The 19,006-nt window shown below is 42.9% G+C and overlaps 1 protein-coding gene across 1 annotated transcript in view; it reads left to right on the top strand.

The window, feature by feature from the left end:
- The first annotated feature begins 6,077 nt into the window (after positions 1–6,077).
- Positions 6,078–19,006, top strand: part of lpp (LIM domain containing preferred translocation partner in lipoma) — a 110,757-nt gene continuing 97,828 nt past the window's right edge. Inside the window, exons 1-2 of the mRNA XM_037469363.2 lie at positions 6,078–6,268; positions 9,189–9,260. The gene's annotated coding sequence lies outside the window, so the exon portion shown is untranslated. The remainder of the gene's footprint in view (positions 6,269–9,188; positions 9,261–19,006) is intronic.

Genomic DNA, 19,006 nt, shown 5'->3' with positions numbered 1-19,006 from the left:
GCACCGCATCAAATTAACAAAGACGGGATCAACCAAATAAGAAAAATAAAAAAGGGAAATTCTAGATGCAAACTCGGTTTCATGAAAATTATTATTTCTTTTTTCAAAAGCACAGACGGACCTTGTGACCTCCTGAATTTGCCTTTTCCTCCTTGGAAAAGGATTCACATCTCGCTCTCCACAGCATGCCTTGCAGTTATTCATAACAACTGTTGTCTGCAAGTTTAAAAAAGTCCCTGCAATGTTTGCAAAGGAATTTAACACCGACTTCATTTGTTTAGTCCATGCATAAACATTTCATTAAAATGTGGCTCTCTCATTGAGTGAGTTATGCAGCCAGTATTTATTGATCATTAATCAATTAATCAAGCAGCAATACTGATCCCTTATACATTTTCTTTGAATAGAGCTTTAAAATGGCACTTTATATGGAAAAAATAGAAACAACGAAAGCAAATCTAAATAAGGTAGATGAGTCATTCAAGTAAGACACAAAACAGAAAACACACATAACCATCAGATTTAAACAAGCAGCATCGGTGCAGTTACTTCAGTTACGTCTCCAGGACGTGTGCGATAACCTTTGGAAGCAGTCGACTGCATATAATTATCACATCAGGAGGAGGATAATGCTCCTCGTCATTATCACTTACCTGCTATCGCGTAGATCTGTAATCTGGCTCCGCTACGAGCCCTTTGTTGTGCCAACGCGGAGCTCCCCGGCGCCCACGGCAGCTGCTATCAGCTCCAATAAAGGTCACAAGTGCCTAATCTGGTGCTTTGCATTAGCTGGCATTTATGCACTGAAGAGAAACTGCACTTCTGAGAGAGACAAACTGTACAACAGATGATTCAAAGCGACAGCTTTGTCACAGCGAAACGCCGAGCCGTCTGTGGGTGTTTGGAAAGTGGGATCTTCAGCATCACCGCCGAAATGGGCTTGAGGCTGTTCAGGTGCAAGGTTGCATAGTTCTAGCTAGTTTGCAGATGCTATATGGAAGAGTTTGAAATATCAAACAGTGTTTTTTGTTTTACAAAGGGTGGTTATATTTGTTCGCTCTGCTATTTTTCATCGAGTTATCAGCACATAGCCGATTGCCGCCTGCTGCGACCCCTCGCCGCCGTGCGGCCGGGCCCCGCTGGAGGGACGCGAGGCCTGTGAGAACCACAGCGGCTCCAGCCCTTTTGTCCACGGGGGCCGCCGAAATCGGCACAAAATAAAAGTCCCTTGCAAATGCTTAACATTTTATTTGCATTACAAAGGGTTCCTCTAACTTTTTCTTTTACTTTTCGGGGCGGTGGAGCATGTCCGGTTAGCACACGTCTCATTGGTAGCATTCATCTAGCGCATAAAGATGTATGCATAAAGTTGGAATGCACTAAATACTATTTTACATCAAGCCTACTATAATTAATATATATGTGTCAACCCGTCTCCGTCCCGTGTCTGTACCCGCTGACACCTCTCCATGCTCCATCACACACACTGCGCTGCCTACAGCCCCCACCCAGCTCCAACCCTCCACGTCAGGAGGCCATACACAACACAAAGTCTCCAAAAGCTGTCTCTTCATTGGTCTCACAGAAAACGTGAGACGCCAACACAGGCTCCAAAAGGAATGGGCTGCTTGGAAAAGATATTTTAACATGTGTGTTCATACAATGACGTGTGGTTTATCCAAAGAAAATGATCTTTTACATTCCAAGCATTTAAAAAACCTACACACTGCAACTGATTTTGTAAAGTCTCATCAATTATTTGCAAATGACTTGATTTTGCATACTTGTTCCAGCGCTGCCATTCTTTTGCTGTAGACAAACAGTGTATGAATAATTAAGGATGTTTGCTGCGCTGAGGAAACCATCACATCCTTGCAGGCTTTGAACGTTTTGGTGGATTAACTTCCGTTTTGCCCATTAAAGGTAAGCGAAGACACCGTTTTAGTAACTTCCTTGTTTATCTTTAATTCTGTTTTTTAAGCCGTTGCACGAGACTTGATCGTGACCCTCCCTGCAGGTCGAGTGTGGTCTATAGCGGCGGCGCCTCTCGTTTTTAGGAATGTCGCCCCTGGATGTTTGTAGTTTCACAACACAGGAATGTAGCATGGTTTATGGTCCGAAGACATTGGTCCACTTGTTTTTTTCCCCTCCTACGGGAAGAGACAAGAAAACAGCGAGGATGTCTGAGTCCTGAGCAGTTAAAACAAAAAAAAAAAGCTGTTGTCAATTGACTTTTTTGGACTGTGTAACTCTCCCCCTTTCTCTCCGTGCACACAGGATACCTCAGTCTCAGAGGAGGATCAGTACCTCGTTTCTCATAATGCAATGAAATGACTCATTCGTTTCAGAGAAGAAAAACATTCCCAATGATTCATATTTTATTGTCTAATCGCTGTAACTTAAAGGTGCCCGCATCTGTGTAGAAATGCCAACCTGTGCAGAGTGAAGTCCCCCTCCCTGTTGTAATCTGAGTTTCTCTATGCTTTGTTTACATAGCTGGGCCTGCCGCTCTGTAGGCCGACTTCGCTCTAGTGACATGCAGGGAGCATCGTCACTCTTTCTGTCAGGTGTACGAATATATGAACCCAACGGAGAATGTTAAATTATCATTATTTTGCGGCTTGCACATTGACCACTTGCTGCTTTTTCACATTTCCAATCAGCATTCTTCACACACACAGTAAGGTTCATATTCGTGTGCGCCGCGTGATCCAGAATTGCACCGTCCTCCCCCATCAAACCCATCTGCCATCGGGCGAGAGATGGAGACGAACAACCATTGGCGCAAACACTCATGCACCCACGGGTGCAATTTAGAGTCACCAATCAAGCTAACTCGTTGTCTTTGGGAGAACGCCGGAGCACCGAGAGAACCCAAACAGACTCCATAAAGAAAGGCCGCTGAGTAGAATCGAACCCAGGACCCCCTTGCTGTGAGGAGAAAGCGCGGTCCACCACACCAGCATCTGCTGGGAGAAAATTGCATTTCCTCTGTATGCTCTCTATTTGCCATCACAATTCGACAATTCCTACTCAATTAACACAAATACTTATTTTACCTTCACTTGTAAAAGCAGTGCTCTCACACACTCCTGCATTGAGGCAAAGGTATCTTTGCTTTTTCACGCTGGTTTTATCCCAGTTCAGCCAGACTGAAAAGGTTCCACACATCCGTTAAATACATCACCTATTACATTGTATGCAAAAAAAGGACAAACAAAACAATAAAGGTTTCTGCAATTATTACAGCAGAGACAAACAATGAGAAAGTAAACATTCAGCGTTTTGGATTATAGAAATGATGAAGTGAGAAAGAAATGACAATTATAGCACAATTTGTAGAAACATAGAAATATTATTTTATCATAATTAGTTTTTTTAACTTTTCATGGCTCATATCTATATATGATTCAGACAATGCCATTTTAAAAATACCAATAACACATTCTGCCTTTGTAAAAGAAAAAAACTTTAATATATAAGCAACTTAATGCACCCCGAGGTGTTATGGTGACTAATGCGTGCTGGTGTCGGCAGACTTTAGGTACCAAACCTTTTGAACTTTGGAGTGAGTCCAATTAGCGGATTTGGTTCAGAACACATGAAACGTTTTAATGATCTTTTAAATATGCTTCATATTGTTGCTGAAGCCGTGTTCTCTAGGTTTTTGTTCAATAACATAAACCAGATGGAGTGCTAACGAGTGGAAGACTCGCTCGTTGCTGAGAAACACAGGTTGCTGAATCCAATTTACTCAGAGGTAAGAAAGTTGATCATGTTCATTGAAAAAATAAATCCATGCCATGAAAAAATAAAAGATTTCACGACATAATGACAAAATCCAGCCGCTTTAAACGCTTCAAAGGCGCAACTTCAAGTGCATCTTATTCCTGATAAAACCTTTGCTGCAGGCAGGGATTGTCTCTGTCTACCATTTTGATACATATTTACATGCTAAAACATAGGAATTAGAATTCATTAGTGTAATCTGAGGTCTAGATCTAGATTGGGAGTTGTTTGATTAGTGGCTTTGGGACATTGTTTTTGTACTGAGTCTGCCTCTCCTAGTTTTGTCTCCCCTTATTTAGCATGACTCTCTGTAATGTGGTTGTGCTTGAAGACTAATCTGTGCTATCTCAGCTCTAATTAACAGAGGATACATAGTTCCCACATTTGTTGTTTCTGGGTTTTTATTCCTACAAAGATCTCTGAGTTGTTTTTGTGCACAGCACCTGGACCTGGCTGCAGGGTTACAGTGGGACCACATAACATACAGATTCAGCGTTCCACCCGCCGAGGTGTCACGTGTCAGGATGTAACCCGGTCTTCTGAAGCACTGTCGCCGTCCGCCATTGATTCCTATAAAACGAGGACCTTGTTAAAAACAGCCTTTGGGAGAGAATCGTTTTCTCGCGCAAAAAAACTCACCAAAACACTTGCTTGCGCCCGTGCGTTAAAGAGGAAGTACACATCGACTTGTGCAGCTGCTCCCGTGTAGTGTTTGAGGTTTACCTACTTCAGAGGAAGTGGTGTGGGGGAGAAGGCTGTGTTTCAACCAGCAAATAAAACAGGATATCCGATGTTTGAACAATTTAGACACCAAAAAACTGTTCTTTTCTTTTCTGTGCGTCGTCGACCACCATAGTCATTACAATGTGCAAAGTTAAACATGACAAAGTTAGATCCAGCATCCAATTATATTGCAGGCCTCAGCTGTCTGTTGTGGTGGAACCTATAAGGTTCTTTTATATGTTTCCGAGCAGCGAGGATAGAATATATCAATGAGATGCGTAGCTGCGCTGCAAAACTGCCGAACATCAAAGGGATCTTGATATCCTCTAACCGAGCATGTTAATTGGCGCTTGATTGATAACTTGAAGTTCATAGGCGACAGCATGTGTCGCCTAAACTGTTCCAGTGTGTTTTTTTTAAAATTAGTAGAAGAAGAATCACTGGCGGGCCCATTAAAAAATTGCCAGTGTGCACACTTGCAAATAAGCTGTCACACATTACAAATGAGATTAGCTTATTTTTTTCTGTGTGCCCCGGAACTTGTAGATGCACGAAGTAACACTAAAATAGCACAAATCGCTTCTTGTTTTTTATCAGTGTGCTCGATCTGCGAGCGCTGTTTATGCTTTCCTCATGCATGGTGAAAAACAACATATTAACAGCTCGGAGCACAATGTAATCAGTTTGCAGTAAAGTAAGAATTATCGGTTAAAATAATGCTCAGAGTGAATTCTTCTTCTTCTTTCTCCATTTTAATTTTAATATTTCTGTTTAGCCTCCAAAAATATTTTCATTAAACTAATTATATAATTTCTCCCAGAGATAAAAGCAACCGTATTTGCATGTACATACATGTACATACTCATGACACACACACACACACACACACACACACACACACACACACTGCCAATGCAATGGATGACACCCCTCGGGTGATAAAACCATGAGGACAGAATCAGAGGAAACAAAAAACTGTTATCTTATTTTCGTGCAATCACAAGCACACACTCTGTCCGGTTTGCATAGGCAGCAGGCTGCCACACGAAGCTCTGCAGGACATCGGTCCTGCTGTGTATCCAGCTTCTGCAGCTTTGACAAAGTAGAAGGTTAGCGCTGCGTATGATTTTACTGTTTCAACTACAGTATGTGCCTATTCACACCTCATTGCTCAGACGGCTCCATTAGCACTTGCTAAGCTACTTAATTTTCAGCAACAACAAAAAAATCCCAGAAATATTCATGTTAATTATTCAATATGAATGTATAATTATTTGCCTTTGCTAAAATAATAGTCCCAATCTGAATTAATTGGCGTTGATTAGTTTTAAGTGGCTCTTTTTTAAGAGTTGCTTGTATATCCATACAGGCTACGTGAGTGTACTCTTTCTATTATTGTCATGGTCAGAGAAGGTAAACAAGTCCGTTTAATAGGATCCCTGAAAAATATGATGTTTTACAAATATATATATATAATATATAACTATACCTATTGAATCATAAACATCCAGATGGATATGTAACACTTAGTTGCAGCCTGAGTATTGTGGGGACCGAAGCGTTGTCCCGGGCGTCCCGGCTCGGGGACACCGCTGGCCTGCTGCCTTACATGGGCAAACCTCTCAACTCACTCAGACGGCTGGAATTTCAGCGCGTGACGTCACCGCCTACAACTCTCCCAGAATTTCTGGATCAAGAAGTTTCACTTTTTTTCTGGTGGGATTGCAGCCTCTCGTTTTATTTCCTCGAAAACGAGGTAAGCGAAACCGCCGAGCGCTCACGACGAGCCCCGAACATGTGTGTGATTTTCGGCTGTGTAGTTTACAAACGGTGTGTTTGGGAGAAGCTCGTCTCTAGTTTGTTGGGCCTTGTTAGGCTTTGATATGAAAGTTACTGTAGCACGGAGGTCTCGATGAGGGCGTGGACTCTCCCGGTAGCCTCGGCTGCTGCTAATGTTACATGAGGGCACAAACGCTGCTAACTTGCCGGTAGCTCAGTCACGCGTTGACTTTTAAAAAGACGCCGTCAAGGTTCTTTGCCAAACGGGACTCTGGGCGTCTCTGGTGTTTCTGTTTATAGCCAAGAGCTGAGCTGCCGAGCAATGCGGAAGACCGACATGTCACCGGAGACAACGCGACTCAAACGCGCGGCTACGGTTCACCTCCGCGGGGTCCCGAGCCTCGCGCCCCCCCCTACCCCCCCTGCTACGGGCTCCCCGCGAGCCGGGGCAACTGTCCGCTAACATCGGCCTGGTCGTTAAAAACAAGCCCCACAGCTTACCCCTCAACGAATGGACCGACTAGCTTACGACGGCAGGGGTGCGCCTCGCTGTTTGCGTGCCTTGTGCAGGCGGTGTTTGAAACGACGTTTGGAATAGTTGTGTTTTCTGTATACATTAGCACGTGACGATAACTTTAGTTAAGGCATCAGGGTGCGGACTGGCCCTATTGTGCTGTCCCACGGTGACAAGACAGAACAGCGCTACTGAAATGGCCAGACAGGTCCAGCCTGGCACCACCTGAAGTCTATAGCATGCCATACTGGACTACCTCCCCATCGAGATGTGAACCATCAGTGCTGAATGAAGGGACTGGCCTCCTTGAAGGAAAACGAGTCTTTCAAAGTGTCAGAAAGGGATGTTTGTGTCCTTTTCCCGCCCCCTATGATTATGTCCTCTGGCTTACGTTTACTGTTTGGCTTTGTGTTTTGCCTCTAAAGGATCACATGTGTCCGGCTCACTCAAATGTTAACTGAGCACACTCTCCTCCCCCCCCCCCCCCCCCAATGTAGATTGGCCTTGTCAGTTGCCTCCATCCTTTGTGAAGATCAATAAGAGCCTGTGTCCAGCCAATATTGTCCTGCCTTAGAATGTCGCTAACGTGAAAAAAATATGTTTCACTTTCTTCTCCAAAAGACTGAAACTTCTTTTTAGATGTTTCAAATCAATAAGACCAAGGTTCCCCCGAGAGTGCTGTCATCAAACCGCATACATCTGCATCGCTGCGACACATTTTCCACTCCGGCAACATTAAACGGAACTGTCTTTAAAATCTTCGGGTTAAAAAGCCCTCGTTTGACAGCGTTGATGATGTTAAAGTTAAAAGATGAGTGCCTCCGCTGTCTTTGAGCCCGGGCCCCCCTGGTAGGGTTAGTCGAGCTACTCTACTGTTTGTGTTCTTCTAATGAGAGTGTCCCTTTTTATGGAAGCAACAGCCGCAGTTTCCTCGTGACCCAAAGTGAACCGTTTTAGATGAAGGGACGTAGGGCTTTGAGAGAAATGTTACCTCCACCAGAGACCAGTGTACGTCTCTCTTATCCTACCTCTTATCTGAGGTAAGTGTGGGGTTTTGTGTATTTGTTCGGCGGATATGTGTTAATCTGGGCCACGCGCTCGTTTAACACGTTTAACACTCACTGATGTGGTGGACGTGTTTCCAGGATTCTCAAAGAATCATCTTGTGGATATTGCATCGACACTGGAACACAGCTGAAGGTTAAGTGACACAAGAGGCAAACCTGTTTTTACTTTTTGGAATGTTTTGTTGTAGAACACATTACAAAAGGCCCGGGCCACAGAATGGGGCTCCGTCGTGTTAGAGTGACACGTCTGTGTCGGGATAATGACACCAAACTCTGTGTCGGGGATGTGTCCGTTAGGGTGTGACATGTGGGAGGCAGCTTTGGACAACAACATAGTTGCCTTGAATCTTTGTTGTTGGTGAAAAAAGGTTCCAGAATACTCGCAGCACATCTAATACTTGAGTCAACGTAGAGGCGAGCGTTGTCTTTCAAAAAGCACTTTTGCTTTTAACGTCTCAAGAAACCGTCTTCTGTTTCTGCTCGTGTGCATGACGATTGTGACGTTCGATTTGTCACCAACAAGGACACAAACGTAATAATTATCTAGCGACCGAGTTTCCATGGTTATTAGACACCGTCTCAAGCAGGTATCCTAATGGTTTGAGTCAAAAGCCACACTCGGCGTCTATTAAAAAAAAAAAAACACGCCATGCTGAAACAGTGAAATGATTATTCAACAAGATGAAACTAAAATAGTTTCAATAATTTCCATTCAGTGCTTCTACACTCCCAAACTTCAGCCGTGTACAGTGCTGTGAAAAAGTATTTCTTGGTTTCTCTTTACGTATTTGTCACACTTGCATTATGTGTTTAGTATACATGTTAAATATACACACACATGTATCTCTGGCATTGTATTCTATAGTTTATACTTTTTCTAAGAGCCAATTAACCTCTTTGATCGGGTGCCAGCCCGTGTATCCCATCATGCTCCTGGTGTTTTGCAGTTGGGAATCCGCAGTCGCGCTGGAGCTCGTGAGGTTATCGTAGCCTTAGTTCTCTTCACTGAATAATCATTTTCCACACGTCAGCATTGTTTTTCCTGAGCTGTGTCTTTGCTGTGAAGGGTCACTCCAGCAGGCCGTGACGGATGCCTGCTGCGAAACGACATTCAATCTGAAGACTTGCGCTCAGGTCCTTGCAGGATTTATGGGAGGCCGTCTGTGGCTCGTCTGTCCTCTGATAAACGACGCACTCATGGAAACACGTTTCTGTGACGTTGACAGGACCCACTTACTACGTTGCTGTGGTCCTGTCTAGATGAACTCTAGTCACGTAATCTGTTTGAATGATCCAGAGCTTCTCAATCTCAACAGATATCATCACAAGGTGACGGGCGTCGCTTCAACAACCTTCCAGGAACCCTGCACATCCAGAGTGGAGACAAGGTAAGATAGCTCTTGCTCTTATGGGTTTTTTTTAGTTTCTAATGCTTGTCTATTTATTATTTCTCTCTGCTTTTGTGTTTTGTATTGGGTAGTAGTGGAACTTATGTTTGGAAGGTCATGTTTTGCAGTTGAGGCACAAAGTCTCAGAGGCTGTCCCAGACCTTCCCATGAGGATGGTTGGGAACCTTGAAGCAGCTCAAAATATGCCTTCCTGATTGTCTGTGCAAGCACGTGATGCTTACGAAGTCAAAGAGTTGCACGGTGTGTCTTTCAGTGCGAGTAGAGTAGTGTATTCCTATAAAGGGAAGAAGTGTTACCGCATATGTGAAAAAAGACGCCCTTCATTGTGGTGTTATCTGAAGGACCGATGACCCGCTAACGTGACACATCACGTTCCATCACAGTCCTGCTGCTGTGTGGTTGGGTGCACACACCTGGAATGCCAAACAGGTATTCACATAGGAAGAGGAAGGGAGTTCAGTTTGTCACATTTCTCCTCATTTTTGCCGTTGGCCCAAATAGCTAGCTACCTTGCTAATTCCGCTATCGGTCCGGGCTACACTGACTACAATCCTTGAGTTTGACTTTGGAAGGTCTTGTAGTTGACACACAGGTGAGCACGCTGCCACCAGCGGACAGAGAGCGCGTGTCGGAAAGCGCCTGTGTCCGACCGGGCCCCTTCCCAGCCAGGAGCTGCTAATGTTACCAGGATCTCCGCTGACCCACGGCACCGCTGGGGAGTAATCGAAATTTAATTATACCTTCCTAATCACTCGGGTATAATCAGTGTGACGAGACGGCTGCGCCCTGTAAATGGGCTGTCCTCACTTTCTAATCTGGCCTCGGCTGCCTGATTAACATATAGAAAATGAATTGCGTCTTTCTCTGCATTGCTTGGAAAATTTACCACGATACACATTGTCTTTTCCTTTTGTACTATGGTTCGGTGTGTGACCCATCTTTTGTCGGACTTGGTGTAAACTTGTCATTCCTATTCCCAGTGAGAAGTATGCAGCACAGAGCTGGCTCTGCAGCGTGTGGCATTCCAAGTTCAAAAAGCAAACCAAACTGATATTGCCCTCAATGCTGTCTCCATACTTTCTCCATATTTGGAAATGTTTACCTCCTCCCGACGGTTGACAGAGGTTGGGAGAAGGGGATGTGAGTCATTTTGGCTGGATAAGGCTTTCTAGGGGTGAGAGCAGCCTTTCCAAGTGACTGCCATTTAGTTGAGCTAGTTTTCTCTGCTTCAGTGATCCGAAGAGAAACCGTGAGTATCCTTCTGTGCTTCGTTTGTCTTTGGATGTTTCAAAATAGGACTTTGATATAAGAAGAGAGCTATTCCTTCAGTGCTCGATTGAAAGTTTTAGAGGTATGGTGGAGATTCCATTGCTATTTCTTTGCATCGTACACAATACGGACACAAAATGTTCAACTCCTCCAGAAAGACAGCAACTGGATATGGAACGATCACCAGATATTTTGGGAAGTTATGGTTACTATTTCTGTTGTTGTTTTACAAGCTCGGACCATATCAGCAGTGCAGTGAGAACATTCTTGACAGAGACCGATCTGTCATGCAACCGTTCTGCCAGAAATATATGGAGGTCATAGAGGCAGAACAAAAGCATCTGGATAAAACTCAATGTGTGTGTGTGTGTGTGTGTGTGTGGCGCGTGCACACACACAATCTTAATTCTTTAAAAAAAAAATATATATATACAAACATCCGCTCTGGCTGATATCTCCACTTTACCAGGTGTGCCCTTCCTCCCGGCTCCTACTCTCCCACTTCAAACACTCGCGTGGCCGGGCCCGGTGGTGAAGGGAGAGCGAAATAATTTGACTGAGCTTTAAGGGCTGAGTGATAATCTGTCACTTATATCTTAAAAGGATGTTGGGACTTGCCCTAGCCTCAGAGCTGGGCACCCCGTTTGCATGCCAGTGTCAGAAGTGTTTTCCAGATTGTTTTCATTTGATGCTGATTCTCTACAGCTTGCACATTCATTAATGATCAGAATCAATATGTCATTCATCTGTTGGTGAAACGTTAAGCTTGTTTTCAGCCACGCTTGATCCGTCTATATAAATGTATATCTTCTTACTCTGCAATGACTTCTAAACATTTTTACATTATATATGACCACACTTTTTTGGATGGCACAGGTCCGTGTGCGTGGTAGCATGCCGATTATCTGACATGCCTCGGGCTTTGGCTGCTTTTGAGGTGAAACGGTGGTCTCTACTGGCCTACTCACCATCAAGTAATTCTTTAACATTTGGAGAAAGAAATGTAAAGGTTTGGGCAGTTGAATTTAGAACAAAAAGACTCCTGCAGACTTCACTTCGGAGAAGTCAGTCAGAGAAATTCAACATTTCCGTACATACAATTTTCATCAGGTAACTCCAGCAGACAAAATAAAAGAGTATATTAGAATCGATTGGTTGACTCGTGTGGAGAGTTGAAATTGAAAGAACCAAAAAATAAAAAAAGCCGTAATATGTCGCTCAAATGAAGCAATATGCAGGTGATCAGCTCTTCAGTGAAATATGAGGACAGTTCACACAGATCAGTGATAACCCAAAGTGTTGATGGATACCAGCACATTCACAATGGGGCCAGACTTTCCAGTGATCATAGATGACTAAATCCGACGCCCAGAAGCAACATCTATCTGAATATTGCATTCCGATGGATGCTGAAGGTAGTAAACTTCATCATAGTGCCAACAGCTGTACAGCACAGAAAGCAACATTACAGACGCTTCATTGGCAAAAGGAAAAACAGGGAGATTTGTCAAAATTGTTTACAATAGACTAAATTACTTTGAATAGCCATCAAAAATTAATTTGTATCTAGCAGATTTTTTACAATCTGTCACACTTTGTATTTAAAGCTCAGATTTGTCAAATGTACAATTATCCAAAATAAATATTGAGCTACTACTGCCGCAAATGAATACAAACCATTGGCATAGTGGCCAGGGCTCCCTTGGAAAGCAATTTTTTAAAATCTCAATCAATCTAACCAGGTTAGGGAGACACATTATTTTACATAACACAGCTGTGTGTATCCCCCTCAGGTAAACACTGTTAGCGCTGTCAGTGCTGCTACTCTATTAGCGCTGTTTGCTGCTAACCACCAGCTCAGCCACTCAGGAGCTACACAAATTTTCCACAAAACGCCTTCAAATAAAGGTATAGTAATTATTATTCACACGACAGAAGCTCATACAAGTGTTATTCGTTACCTCAGTATCAACAACATGGGAGTGAGCTGTTTCTTAACAAATACGGCGTCAACAAGCGGCTCAGTGGCTCTACTGCCTCTAAGCTCTGCTGATCGTTGCCTACACCCTTCCCTGGCGACATCTCCTTAGCTCTTCAAATCACTTAATCTGGCCCTTAATTTCAAGATTGTTGCCATCCCCAGATTGGGAGAGATTGTGATGTTTTCAAGACGAGCCTCCCAAATGAATCTCGTCAACAAATTAAGGCATGATTAACAAGAGAAATTACAGGGAATCCTACTGAGCTGAGGAGAATCAAGCTAAAGGGTGAGGAGATTATCTTCTTATTAGGCAGCATCACTTTAAGGGTTTGATTACTTTCTGTTTTGGTAACTCTTGATTACTCAAATGATGCCTTCTGTTTTTCTCTTCTGCTAAGGGTTTACGGGTGCGGCTTGAACACAGGTTAGACGGTTGTGAACTTAGACGGGAATGATCAGGACTTTGTAAAAGTTGCGGTTTGGTTTGGAATTTAAGGTGCAGAAGTAAAGTGCTGTCTGGTAGCATATTTGGTAACAATAAGAGCTGTCTGGTAGCATATTTGGTAACAATAAGAACGGTCTGGTAGCATATTTGGTTACAATAAGAGCCATCTGGTAGCATATTTGGTAATAATGAGCGCTTTAAGGTAGGGCTGGGCTGTACGGCCAACCGTTGTATCACAATATTAAGATTCTGACGGTCTCTCTGTATTTGACGGTATAGTTTTTTCCAGTAAAGACATTATTTCATTGATGCCAAAAAAGGGACGCCGCCAGATGCCCCAACAGCTGTTTGCTGCTTGCGGGCCAACTCACTCGCAACTTCTTGTTGTGAGATGTACCCAGCATGCAGTTCAGCGGGGTCATTTTTATAAATGCACAATTATTACAAATGGTTTGTGTCACACGCTGTTGTGTCGTGGTGTTTTACCCTGTTAAAGTGTGTGTGTTTGTGGGTTATTCATTGTTGTTATAACCTTGACTCAATCTCAACACACGCAAGACCAGTCGCTCCGGGCGCTCCTCCATAACGTCTGACAATAAATTCTGCCGGTCCGTACAGAAATCTTATACCGCTCAGCCCCACTTTAAGGACTTTTAGGATTTCTTACAATATAAAGTTTTTAAAATAAAATGTAATTTCTCTTTCCCAGTCAAGCTGGAATGTGTGATCCATAAACAAGTCTGAGACACATTCTTTTTTTAACAGATCTCAGATTTCTTGGGCTTTATTTGAGCTTTGATCTGTCTGCCTGCTGGAAACCGTACAACTAATCACCCAGTGCATGATGTCAGGACTATCCGTCATGTCAACAGACTGCGCCACACACATATCTGAAGAATTCCCTTTAAATTCCAGAGGAATGAATCCTGTTTTGCATGGCCGTGCCCCTGGACGGGCCATGAAAACTCTGGAGATCAGTCCATAGTGTTCACGGTAAACTGAATATGAAATACAGTGGAAACCACTTACAGTGATCACATGTGTCCGGCTCAAATAGGGACCTTATTATAACCATTTTACAACTATGTCTAGTCCACTTTTTGTTAAAGGGTAATCCTTAACATTGTCATCACAAGGGGGAAGTGATTGTGTGCTAAAAGTGACATTCGCTCAGTGCCCCTATCGCTTAGGATCAGATGCCACTAACTGATTAATCTCAGATTAGGCAGAAGCTGCAGGCGAATGGGACACTTCACACGATGTGACTGATACACTTGCTTGGCATGCAGGGACCGCTCAAATTCCTGAAGCATGTAGTTGGAAAAAACACAGAGCCATCATTGATGTGCCAAATCAAATGGACTGCAAAAAACACAAATCAGTTTACAATGGAAAAACGAAGATGTCGGTGGACATCAAATCTATTGTTTTACTTTAAAATGTCAGCAGCAAGAAGGGAAACTGGTGTTCATCAGAGAGGCAATTTCCTTCGCAGATTCAGTTATGTATGTATTTAAAACATGACATGACATGCCGATCTTGGGTTTTCCTTAAGTGGCAGAAAGAATATAGACTTTTTTTTTGTGCTAAAAAAATCACATCAGCAACCTGTCTGTGAACCATCTAATATTCTAAATGTTGTCATTTTACTTTGTTAGAGTATTCTCATACTAGAACAGAAATACAAAAAATATGGAAATAAAGATAATATTTTCGTTAATTGAAGCTTCTCCCAACAACAACTTTTAATGAATACAACTTTGTTGTATTGTAATGGCCTCAGTTAGCCTTAGCTCCTTCATCAGCAGTACTCTGTCCGACTCGGTGTTTTGCCCTGTGATTTCCCTGCATCATTTGTTTAAGATATTTTTGCGTTTATTTCCCAGCGGCTTTTTTGGGGATTGTGGTGGTGACAAATGTCTCCTTTGCTGAAGAACTTTCCCACTGACGTGTTGTCTTGTGATGTCACACTCTGTGGCGCCATGTTACAAGTCTTGTGACTTGTGGCCAAAACAGGAGGAAATCTTATCTGATCCGCTCAATGCACCGTCAGGCACAACCTTTAGTTATGTACATTGTTATTGTGTGAGTGTAGCCATGGGTCAGGTGTTAGCAGCATGTTTCCTACCCCATCACTCCTAGAACGGCCTGCTGGCACACTGTATACGTGTGCATATTCCACGGGGCTCATTGGCAGGATTAATTGCCAGTGAGTCCCCCTCTGGACCAGGAATGCAATTACCCACTGACCCAAATCATCCTCTTGGCTGGAAGTCACTGTGTTCTGGCAGCGTTACACCTGGGACAAAGGCTTCACTTAACCTCACCCTCCATGTGTCTGATGTTTGCGTGAAACCTTCAGGAATCTTTGCCTCTGATTTGGGAGTCGACGTGTTCATGCTGTGCCCTTTTTTTCAGGAAAGTATGTAGACTTAGAACTGGCCAGCATCTGTTTGAAGGAGGCTTTCCTCACCCGGGCTACTCATTTAAAGTAAGGACAGCCCTGACCACTTTAAAGCATTCAAGTCTCGGACAGCAGTTCAAGATCCTGTAATGTGTAGGTTTCTGCCTCTGAGCTGTGAAAAAATCCACAATACATGTTGTTCTCTCCAAATTAACTTGTTCTTAACTTTTAACTTCAAACTGAAATGATTTGTAATAAGAAGCACGTTTTCTCAGTAATACTCCTGACTCTTAATTTGTATAAGATGAACGGGTGAACAACGGAAACTTTGTTTGGAACATGTGATTGATGAGGCGTCTCATCGTAGGAATCAATCAGGTTATGAGTGATACTGTATATCAGAAGTCACTAACTGGCGGTCTGCATCCGGACCCAGAAGCCTTCCCATCCGGCACCGGAACTAAAAGCTAAAAAAAAGAGATGTGATTTAAACGTGACGGCCCACTTTTCTACTGTTCAGGTTTGGTCTTTACGGTCGTCTTTACGGTAGTGGCTTAAAGCACAGACCACCATTCGAGTTAAACCATCCCACGTGATACCACTCGACCAATCGAATCTTTGCATTCCAGGCAGAATGATGATATTGTCTAAAGACTGTGGACAGACGAAAGAGGTAGCGGCAAATTACAAATAAACAGACGGTAGGAAGAAAAGAGACGGCGACCTTTGAGAAAACAACGAGTGAGATGGAGAAAGTGAGAGAACGGGACGGGTCAGAAAAATGACAACAAATGAGCATTTAATCCTCCAATGGATGGACTTGTTTCTGTTCATACTTCCCACTGTAGCACTAAAACAGTGTCTCATATGCTCAGAACCCGTTGAAACGTCATCATGACTCACAATGAATGTGAGGAGAACGGCTCTGATGCATTCAGGCAGGCCCAGGTTTAATATCCTAGCAGGAAAAACTACATTTTAATTCTCCCAAAAAGAGTGTATATATTCTATATATTCTATTCTAACTGTTCAATTGTTAAAATGTGTTTATAGTTATTATTCATAATTTGCTTGGACTGTCAAGTCCAAATGTGAAGCAGAAAAGGGAATATTCAAGTTTATCTTCGTGTTTAAAAAAAGATTCTGAATTGAAGCATAAGTAGAATCCTACTGAATTACTTTGTGTTACATGCAAATGTTGATACAACTCTATATTTAATCACACTAAGTAGTCACATTATGATCATTCGAACCTTTTAGAAATTGTCTCTAACTGGACCTCTTCACATTTTAGTTGAAGACCTCTGCTGTATATGAACAAACCCTTCAGGGTATAGAGAGCAATGAAACTATAAAGTTTAGTGGATGGAAGAGCTGCTCAGGCAGAGATTTCTGGATCAGAGTCTGAGAAAATAACTAAAATTGAGATAAAATGTATATAGACGTTTAAATTTAAGAAAGAAGCATTATCTAATGGTAACTTTTAGTAAATTTAGTAATCCATAGCCCCAAAATGAAGTAGTGAAATGAGAACATGAATATGTACTTTGGATTTTTTATTTCCCCTCATCTGGAAAAAGACGTGTCATGGAAGCCGTTTGCCTGGGGGCACTTTGTTAATAAAAAGTCTGATAAATCAATAACTTTTTTTATTGAAACGATGCTTTCAAAAATCATGCTACAATGGTTTAATATAAAAGGCTTCTCTACCCGTAGTCATGGAACCTGCTGAACCTGTATTCTTCCAACTTCACCTCAAATGCTCCCGGGCAGCCAGAATAATGTGTTCTGGTGTCTGCTTCAAACAAATAGATGTTGTTTTAAATTGGCTACCTGTTGAAAGTAAACTGAATTCTGGTTTCTTCATGTCTGAATATAGTGATGAATCCCACGCCAATCAGCTGTTGCATGCCCTCGGCTAAAGGCACCTTTTCATCAGGTTTTCCCTGGTTGGCCATCTTTTAAGGGCTCTCGTTCTCAGCAGGCAGGGCACATATTTGTCAAGCGATTCACCTGAAGTTCACAGGAGGTGAGCCGACGCACAAACAGATGTAATCTGATGTGTTCATAGAGTTCCAGGGTAGCCGGCTTGTTCAAAGTAGTCCATGAATAAGAGGTGTAATTTACAGAGAAATTAAAAAATGTCTTAGTGACTTGCCCTAGAATGTGCTTTATTAATGGATTGCATCATGGTGCAAGCACTCAGCGTAGCAGCCGGCTGGTTGGCTCCCTGCGTGCTTTGGGTTTTCAGGTTGTATAAGGTGGCTTTAAGCTGAGGGAACCTTACGTGGCCGGCTTGAGGTCACCTGTGTTAATATCAAACGGATCCAGTACGTTAGACTCATTAATCTCTTTAAACCCTCCAACTTTTGTTTGTTTAGTAAAAAAACGCCAAAGCAAAGCCCTAGATTAGTTTTTGCTACCTTTCAGAGAGGCTGTTTTTCTCCCGGCGCTGTGCTGTGTGCTTCAGTCTTTGACAGCTCACGGTAAACGCATTGATGAGCCTCTGGCATGTGTGTCCAGCACACTTGGTAACTAAAGTAACGCAAAACTGAATATACCCGCATTAAAGTAACACATTGAAGGGTTCTAGTCCCAAATGATACCTAAAGCCCTGCAGACGTATAGGAAGTGTAAATATTGTCTGTAAGAAGGATCTCAAAGACTTGACGTGTTTACTGTAGGCCAGCCGCCGTGCCTCACACACTGAGGGAGTGTAATGGTGGACTTTGAGACCGAGTCACGGAGGAAAAGAGTAAACTCTGAGAAGTCTTCAGGCAACACCAGCCTGCCCAAAGGGGAGGCCAGAGCCTCTCAACACCAGTTGTTCGGGCCGGGAGGTGAGTGATGATGCCCAAAGATTAGAGAGGGAAGCTGACGATGGGCTCACGCAAAACCTGAATCAGTAGCATTTGAATGGAAAATAACTTAATTTGTACCTGTGTGCTACAAAGGCCACAGATACATACATTTGCACAGGCAATATCATTTTTAAAGGTAAAGAAATATTATAATTTGTTAAGTCTTGTTGTATCTCCACCAATGTGTTTTATTGATTATGATAATATTATACAATTTGACTTCTTGTCTTTAATAAAATCCAGTGTTTATTAGCATATTTCTTTCAACGTTAATTCCTCTCCGTTGTGCAAGCAAGCACCGACTCGCCGGGTGAAGGGCTCCTGAACGGTTTGCTGGTCAGGTGTGAACCCAGGGGAGCCACTTGCTTCCTGTTCAGGGTGTTTCCTGCACTGCAGCCTGCATCGGGCAGCTTCCTTAACCAGTCCAATGGGGCTGCAGTGGATCTGGTTCAGGAAGGGTAACACTCCCTCATTTCATTGGAAGCGCGCCTTTTACCCTCCGTTAATGAGGGGTTATAAATACACCATAAAGCCAAGGGGAAATGAGGCCCAGCATTTTTATTTTTACGAATATGTATTTTTCATTGGTTTGATCTACTTTACGTTTTCTGTCTGTCAACATTGAGGCACAATCAAGTTGTCCATTGTAAGAGCCCTTATGAATGCGTCCATGGAGGTAATTGGCGGATCTTTATGGGGCTGATGTTTGTGTCTGCACTTGTGAAAAGAAAAAAGGGCATCATGAGTATTCAAATACATCATATA

The sequence above is a fragment of the Pungitius pungitius genome, chromosome 7, assembly GCF_949316345.1.
Source record: "Pungitius pungitius chromosome 7, fPunPun2.1, whole genome shotgun sequence".
In the NCBI taxonomy this organism is placed as follows: domain Eukaryota; kingdom Metazoa; phylum Chordata; class Actinopteri; order Perciformes; family Gasterosteidae; genus Pungitius; species Pungitius pungitius.
The sequence above is the reverse complement of the archived record's forward strand: the minus strand, read 5'-3'. Positions and strand labels throughout refer to the sequence as shown.